The sequence below is a fragment of the Tubulanus polymorphus genome, chromosome 2, assembly GCF_964204645.1.
Source record: "Tubulanus polymorphus chromosome 2, tnTubPoly1.2, whole genome shotgun sequence".
NCBI lineage: Eukaryota > Metazoa > Nemertea > Palaeonemertea > Tubulaniformes > Tubulanidae > Tubulanus > Tubulanus polymorphus.
Genome location: NC_134026.1, coordinates 9,492,306 through 9,500,912, shown reverse-complemented (window position 1 = coordinate 9,500,912; position 8,607 = coordinate 9,492,306). Strand labels below are relative to the sequence as shown.

The window sequence follows — 8,607 nt, the reverse complement described above, 5'->3', positions numbered from 1 at the left end:
TGATTGTCATTCATCGGGGTCTTTTTTAATTTAAGACAGCCCCCGCGGAGGCTTTGAAAAATTGCACAGTCGACCTTGCGGTCGCCAGTGCGGGGTATTGGGTATAGTTTTCAACTAGCAATAACCACGCCTCGGATTAACCTCATTGACTATGGTACCGCCACTGCGCAAAGCTGACTATTATGACGAGGAGCCGGTATATATGTCACAATACCACTCTTAATCACGACGGTCGTTAAAACCTGATTAGAAAATCGTCGTATAAACATAATGATTCAGTCATTAGAATACAATCAAAATGCAAGTTTTTTCATTGTTTAATTCGATGCAAATATGAGAACAAGCTATTTATAAGTGGAATAATCAGTTAATGGTGATCAGTTTTAGCGACAGGACGTTTTTACGTAGACAAACGATTCAAGCAGGTGGCGACCTTGTAGATTCGATATTTTTATCACCCAAAACCTGATTCAGTTTTTTCAAAAACGTAGTTTTTCATTTTTCTTACCTTACGTCACTCGGATATTAGTTTTTGAATATTGATCATTTTGGTAGCTAGCTGTGGTATATGGAACACTTTAAGAGTACGTAGTAGACCTCTTAGACCAAGTCAGCAATTCTGCAACGCCGGCGAATATGCTGGAGATGTTGTTTTGATACGCTTCGTCGCTATCTTCCCATCCTCCCAATATTGAGAGTATGTACTACACATTTGATTTCGAACCGTGATTTAAGAAAAAAAGGGCAATTCCGAATTTCCGATACCAGTCGAATCTGAACTCAGAACTATGGAACTGGGTCCTGGATCCTTCGGGCACTGGATCACAGATCCTTCGTACGCGGCTTCCCTCCTCCGTTTTCGGCGTGGAACATTCTATTTTTTTAAATATCTGACTTAATTTTCTAATGGAGCTCCATCACTTCTACATTACATCCACTGGAGTCAGGTGGGGGACTGAATAATTGTTACATGATATGATTATGGCGAGAAGATACATTTCAAAAAGAAAAAGGCCTCAATAGCTCCGTGGATTATGTGTAAATACACCTTACGACTGAGAGGGAAAGTTTGAATCATTCTTTCTCATTTCATTCCGCACACTCACACACACGCGCACGCACGCACGCACGCAGTATATTATAAATTCATAATAAGGGATAATTCATGATTTTTAGCCAGATCTTTATTTCCGCGGTGGATTCTCTTCTTTTGTCACTGCAGTAATATGGAACAATTTCCTAACATCGTTTATCGTTACTGTCATCGGAGTAGTAGGCCCTTACGACAGACTGCCATCGGAAATTATTCCTGAATATCGGACAATATTTTGCCTGGAGACGTTTTGATAGAACTTATCTCCAAGGGTCGCTTGCCAGGATGTTGTTGCCTTCCGTTTTAGGCAGGTGAATACGTATATCTTCAAATAATCTTCGGCTTGGGTTTCCTTATTTGTATCGTAAATTTATAACAATTTTTCCAATGATCGAAGAATAGAATCCAGAATCTAGAAGTCGTAATGCAAAGTGAGACTTGCATCAGTTTCAAATACGTGATTGTCATTCATCGGGGTCTTTTTTGAAATTAAGACAGCCCCCGTGGAGGCTTTGAAAAATTGCACAGTCGACCTTGCGGTCGCCAGTGCGGGGTATTGGGTATAGTTTTCAACTAGCAATAACCACGCCTCGGATTAACCTCATTGACTATGGTACCGCCACTGCGCAAAGCTGACTATTATGACGAGGAGCCGCTTTATATGTCACTATACCACTCTGAATCACGACGGTGGTTAAAACCTGATTAGAAAATCGTCGTATAAACACAATGATTCAGTCATTAGAATACAATCAAAATGCAAGTTTTTTCATTGTTTAATTCGATGCAAATATGAGAACAAGCTATTTATAAGCGGAATATTTCAGTTAATGATGATCAGTTTTAGCGACTGGACGTTTTTACGCAGACAAACGATTCAAGCAGGTGGCGACCTTGTCGATTCGATCTTTTTATCACCCAAAACCTGATTCAGTTTTTTCAAAAACGTAGTTTTTCATTTTTCTTACCTTACGTCGCTCGGATTTGGAATATTGATCATTACACTTTCTCTCTTAAGGATAAGAGAATATTTTACTGTTTAACTAACCAAGTTCTCTAGCCAGATTTTCAAAGATTATTAACCAACCACAATGAAAATTCAAATTAACATCATCAATACAAGCAACAGAACGCTGAAAAGGGATAAACAGCTGAAGTGTCCACGGATAGCAAAAAAGTCAGAGTGTGAAACCATTTTCTAAAATTTCTTGTTAGCCATGCCGATGAACCGTGATATTTTTCAATAATCGGGAAATAATTCATGATTCGTTATTAGATATGTTTCCTCGCTGGATATTTTGGTAGCTAGCTGTTGTATATGGAACACTTTAAGAGTACGTAGTAGGCCCCGGCAAATATGTTGGAGATGATGTTTTGATACGCTTCGTCACTATCTTCCCATCCTCCCAATATTGAGAGTATGTACTCCACATTTGATTTCGAACCGTGATTTCAAAAAATGGCAATTCCGAATTTCCGCGACCAGTCGAATCTGAACTCAGAACTATGGAACTGGGTCCTGGGTACTTCGGGCACTGGATAACAGATCCTTCGTACGCGGCTTCCCTCCTCCGTCTTCGGCCTGGGCCATTCTATTTTTTTTAAATATCTGACTTCTAATGGAGCTCGGCCTTCACTTCTACATTACAACCACTGGAGTCAGGTGGGGGACTGAATAATTGTTACATGATATGATTATGGCGAGAAGATACATTTCAAAAAGAAAACAGGCCTCAATAGCTCCGCGTATTATGTGTAAAGACACCTTACGACCGAGAGGGAAAGTTTGAATCCTTCTTTATCATTTCATTCCACACACACGCGCACGCACGCACGCACGCACGCACGCACGCACGCACGCACGCACGCACGCACGCACGCATACAGTATATCATAAATTGATAATAAGGGATAATTCACGATTTTTAGTCAGATCTTTATTTCCGCGGTGAATTCTCTTCTTTTGTCACTGCAATAATATGGAACAATTTCCTAACATCGTTTATCGTTACTGTCATCGGAGTAGTTGGCCCCTTACCACAGACCGCCGTCGGAAATTATTCCTGAATATCGGGCAATGTTTTGCCCGGGGAGATGTTTTGATAGAACTTATCTCCAAGGGTCGCTTGCCAGGATGTTGTTGCCTTCCGCTTTAGGCAGGTGAATACGTATATCTTCAAATAATCTTCGGCTTGGGTTTCCTTATTTGTATCGTAAATTTATAACAATTTTTCCAATGATCGAAGAATAGAATCCAGAATCTAGAAGTCGTAATGCAAAGTGAGACTTGCATCAGTTTCAAATACGTGATTGTCATTCATCGGGGTCTTTTTTGAAATTAAGACAGCCCCCGTAGAGGCTTTGAAAAATTGCACAGTCGACCTTGCGGTCGCCAGTGCGGGGTATTGGGTATAGTTTTCAACTAGCAATAACCACGCCTCGGATTAACCTCATTGACTATGGTACCGCCACTGCGCAAAGCTGACTATTATGACGAGGAGCCGCTTTATATGTCACTATACCACTCTGAATCACGACGGTGGTTAAAACCTGATTAGAAAATCGTCGTATAAACACAATGATTCAGTCATTAGAATACAATCAAAATGCAAGTTTTTTCATTGTTTAATTCGATGCAAATATGAGAACAAGCTATTTATAAGCGGAATATTTCAGTTAATGATGATCAGTTTTAGCGACTGGACGTTTTTACGCAGACAAACGATTCAAGCAGGTGGCGACCTTGTCGATTCGATCTTTTTATCACCCAAAACCTGATTCAGTTTTTTCAAAAACGTAGTTTTTCATTTTTCTTACCTTACGTCGCTCGGATTTGGAATATTGATCATTACACTTTCTCTCTTAAGGATAAGAGAATATTTTACTGTTTAACTAACCAAGTTCTCTAGCCAGATTTTCAAAGATTATTAACCAACCACAATGAAAATTCAAATTAACATCATCAATACAAGCAACAGAACGCTGAAAAGGGATAAACAGCTGAAGTGTCCACGGATAGCAAAAAAGTCAGAGTGTGAAACCATTTTCTAAAATTTCTTGTTAGCCATGCCGATGAACCGTGATATTTTTCAATAATCGGGAAATAATTCATGATTCGTTATTAGATATGTTTCCTCGCTGGATATTTTGGTAGCTAGCTGTTGTATATGGAACACTTTAAGAGTACGTAGTAGGCCCCGGCAAATATGTTGGAGATGATGTTTTGATACGCTTCGTCACTATCTTCCCATCCTCCCAATATTGAGAGTATGTACTCCACATTTGATTTCGAACCGTGATTTCAAAAAATGGCAATTCCGAATTTCCGCGACCAGTCGAATCTGAACTCAGAACTATGGAACTGGGTCCTGGGTACTTCGGGCACTGGATAACAGATCCTTCGTACGCGGCTTCCCTCCTCCGTCTTCGGCCTGGGCCATTCTATTTTTTTTAAATATCTGACTTCTAATGGAGCTCGGCCTTCACTTCTACATTACAACCACTGGAGTCAGGTGGGGGACTGAATAATTGTTACATGATATGATTATGGCGAGAAGATACATTTCAAAAAGAAAACAGGCCTCAATAGCTCCGCGTATTATGTGTAAAGACACCTTACGACCGAGAGGGAAAGTTTGAATCCTTCTTTATCATTTCATTCCACACACACGCGCACGCACGCACGCACGCACGCACGCATACAGTATATCATAAATTGATAATAAGGGATAATTCACGATTTTTAGTCAGATCTTTATTTCCGCGGTGAATTCTCTTCTTTTGTCACTGCAATAATACGGAACAATTTCCTAACATCGTTTATCGTTACTGTCATCGGAGTAGTTGGCCCCTTACCACAGACCGCCGTCGGAAATTATTCCTGAATATCGGGCAATGTTTTGCCCGGGGAGATGTTTTGATAGAACTTATCTCCAAGGGTCGCTTGCCAGGATGTTGTTGCCTTCCGCTTTAGGCAGGTGAATACGTATATCTTCAAATAATCTTCGGCTTGGGTTTCCTTATTTGTATCGTAAATTTATAACAATTTTTCCAATGATCGAAGAATAGAATCCAGAATCTAGAAGTCGTAATGCAAAGTGAGACTTGCATCAGTTTCAAATACGTGATTGTCATTCATCGGGGTCTTTTTTGAAATTAAGACAGCCCCCGTAGAGGCTTTGAAAAATTGCACAGTCGACCTTGCGGTCGCCAGTGCGGGGTATTGGGTATAGTTTTCAACTAGCAATAACCACGCCTCGGATTAACCTCATTGACTATGTTTTTTTTTTTTTTTTTTTTTTTTTTTTTTTTTAAATATCTTACTTTATTATCTAATGGAAAGCTCCATTACATCTACATCGCACCCACTGGAGTCATGTGGGGGACTGGATAATTGTTACATGATTGTAGCGAGAATATGCAGTTTAAAAAGAAAAAAAAAAAAAATCACCTCTAGCTCCGTGTATTAGGTGTAAAAACACCTTACGACCGAGAGGGAAAGTTCTTAAATAACTGTTATCTCTTTTCATTTTAGGTTGTTCTACTCTTTCCAAATAGGATATAAAAAATTTTCGTTCTTTTTTAACATTTTTTTCCTTTTTTTCAGTACTTTTTATCTTTTTTTCTTAAAATTTTGAAAAATTATATATACAGTTATCGGTACAGAATCCTATTTACATACTAGACATCGTTATCAAATAGTCTATCATTCTTCAATATATACACATTTACAGAATTAACAAGTCTATATACATATCAATAACAAGTCTATATATATATATATATACACACACATACACATATACATACATATATATATATATACATACATATACATATACACATACATACACACATATATATATATATATATATATACATATATACATATATATATATATATACATATATACATATATATATATACATATATATACATATACATATATATACATATATATATATATATATATATATATATATATATATATATATATATATATATATATATATATATATATATATATATATATATATATATATATATATATATATATATATATATATATATATATATATATATATATATATATATATATACATATATACATACATATATACATACATATATATACACATACACACATACACACATATACATACATATATATATATATATATCAATAATACATTATTCATGTCGGAAAATACACAAACATACTATACATAGCATTTAATAATATACGTAGTACATAGTATACAAAGCTTACAGTATATCATAAATTGTATCGAGTAGTATTTCATTTATTACCAATTCCATTTCAGTTATTTTAATTAGGGATTCATTTTGGGTCCACAAATGTATGTTCTTTTTGTGTGCAATCTCTTGTTTTAATCTATTTACAATATAATTCCTAGCATAGTTTTTTAGATCTATTTGCTGTTCCCCGTCACATGATTTACGGTGATTTTTGTACAGTGTCCATTTTAGAACTGTTATTACATAATTACATATATGTCTATTTTTTGAATTTCTGATTATCTGTCTAGGCAAGCCGAAATATATTACTCGTTTATCTAAGTTAGTTGGCTGTTCCGCTATTTGGTCAATTATAGTTTGGAATCGAGAAAAAAGTTCAATTGCTGCCGGGCATTCAATTATTACATGTCTATTTGTGGCCGCTCGACCGCATACCTTACAGGTTGGATCATTTGAAACTTGCCATGTTACTAGTTTGTTTGCTGTTGCTAACGAATCATGTAGGAAACGCCATTGCATATCACTCAATTTTTTGTCTATAATCGGGTGATAGCTATCTTCCCAAATTTGGGCCCAGTCGATATCGTTTGCATTGAGGAAATCTTCGATTTTCCTTCGTCCTATCGGGACAATGTGCCCGAATTTCTTATGTATAATCAAACTATATAACTCCCTCATTGTTAAACTAATGAAAAGTCTTTGTTTATTGTGGAATTTTACCGTAAAAGCTGATTTTTTAGTGTCGGCTAAGCTTTCGTCACCAAGGATGACGCGCCATTCTCTGGGAATCGCCTCGTATATCCTTTTATGTTTTCTAGCGTTTTCGAGAATTGGTGTAAAATTTTCTAGTTCCAAGTAATTTCCGTATTCATCGAATAAATTTTTGACATTTGTTAGTCCTATTTCTGAATACTCTGGGTAGTTTAAAGTTTTGCCGTTAAAAGTTATTGAAGGGTTATTGAATAATAAATTGTTTTTTATATCGTGCTTTGATAATTGTGGTTCGGTAAGAGTTATCACATATTTCCATGCAGATAGTAGGTTTTTATAATACAAGTTATTAGTTACTTTATTTACGAAATTTACGTTGATCAAGGAATGTAATGACCAGCCAGGTCCCAGTATTTTTTCGAGATAGAAATTGAGCAAAGGTCTCCATTTCGTTTCTTTCCTTATTTCAGATAGAATTGTTCGCACTCTCTGGGCTATTATCCTACAGTTTATATTGTTAATTGCTAGGCCACCCTGTCGTAAAGGTTTATAAATAACCTCTGCCCTAACATGGTGTTTTCCATATGACCAAAGAAAATTATTAATTTGGTTCTGAATCCTTTCCATGTAGGTATTAGGTATTGGATATATCTCTGATATATACCATAATATAGGAAGAATAAATGAATTTATGACTACGCGTTTTCCTTTGTAGGATAGTTTTGTCTGACGCCATTGATTTAATATGTTTGATACTGTGCTGACTTTTCGTTCCCAGTTCAACTTAGCTATGTCATCATGTCCAAAATACATGCCGTATATTTTTATATGTTTGTTCGACCATTTAAGATTGTAAGGTGTATCAGTTCTATTTTTGGAGGCGCCTATCCATAAACATTCCGTTTTTTGGCGGTTCACTTTAGCACCGGAAGCTTTTCCGAAATCAGATTAAACATTGAATAATTCCTCAATTGATTTGGTGCTGGTTAAAGTTAAGGTATTGTCATCAGCAAACTGTTTCGTTTTACAAATGCTGCCATCAGGCAACTTAATTCCTTTAATCTCATCGTTACGCCTGATTTTTATTGATAAAGTTTCAGCGATGATGACGTATAGCAACGCGCTCATCGGGCATCCCTGTCTAACTCCCCGTTCGAGGGAAAAAGGGACTGTTAAAAATCCATTACTTTTTATCAACGATTTAGGGTCAACATAACACATTTTAATGTACTTGATCATATTTTCGCCGAATCCGAAAGCTTCAAGAGATTTAAACATAAAGGACCAGTCGACTCGATCAAAGGCCTTCATTTGGTCGATGGCTATTAAAAATGCCTCAATATGTTCGTCTTCTGTGTATTGAATAATATCTCGAATTATATGGCAATTATCGTGGATACGCCGGCCTTTTACGTTGCATGTTTGATCAGGGTCAATTATATCTGTCATTACTTTGATTAACCTGTTTGTTAAAGTTTTTGTTATTATTTTATAATCACTACACAGTAAAGTAATTGGTCTCCAGTTTTCTAAACGCGCTTTT

General features: G+C 36.4%; 3 non-coding genes and 1 pseudogene across 3 annotated transcripts; all 4 read right to left on the bottom strand.

Annotated features, from left to right (window-relative positions):
• Positions 1-39: 39 nt before the first annotated feature.
• On the bottom strand, positions 40-175 carry LOC141900905 (U4 spliceosomal RNA). The gene has a single exon (XR_012618792.1). It is a non-coding gene; the product is annotated as a U4 spliceosomal RNA (small nuclear RNA).
• A 1,416-nt stretch (positions 176-1,591) lies between these two features.
• LOC141900912 (U4 spliceosomal RNA) lies at positions 1,592-1,727 on the bottom strand. The gene has a single exon (XR_012618797.1). It is a non-coding gene; the product is annotated as a U4 spliceosomal RNA (small nuclear RNA).
• A 1,713-nt stretch (positions 1,728-3,440) lies between these two features.
• On the bottom strand, positions 3,441-3,576 carry LOC141900910 (U4 spliceosomal RNA). The gene has a single exon (XR_012618796.1). It is a non-coding gene; the product is annotated as a U4 spliceosomal RNA (small nuclear RNA).
• Positions 3,577-5,257: 1,681 nt separating this feature from the next.
• On the bottom strand, positions 5,258-5,377 carry LOC141900906 (U4 spliceosomal RNA; annotated as a pseudogene).
• Between the last annotated feature and the right edge of the window lie 3,230 nt (positions 5,378-8,607).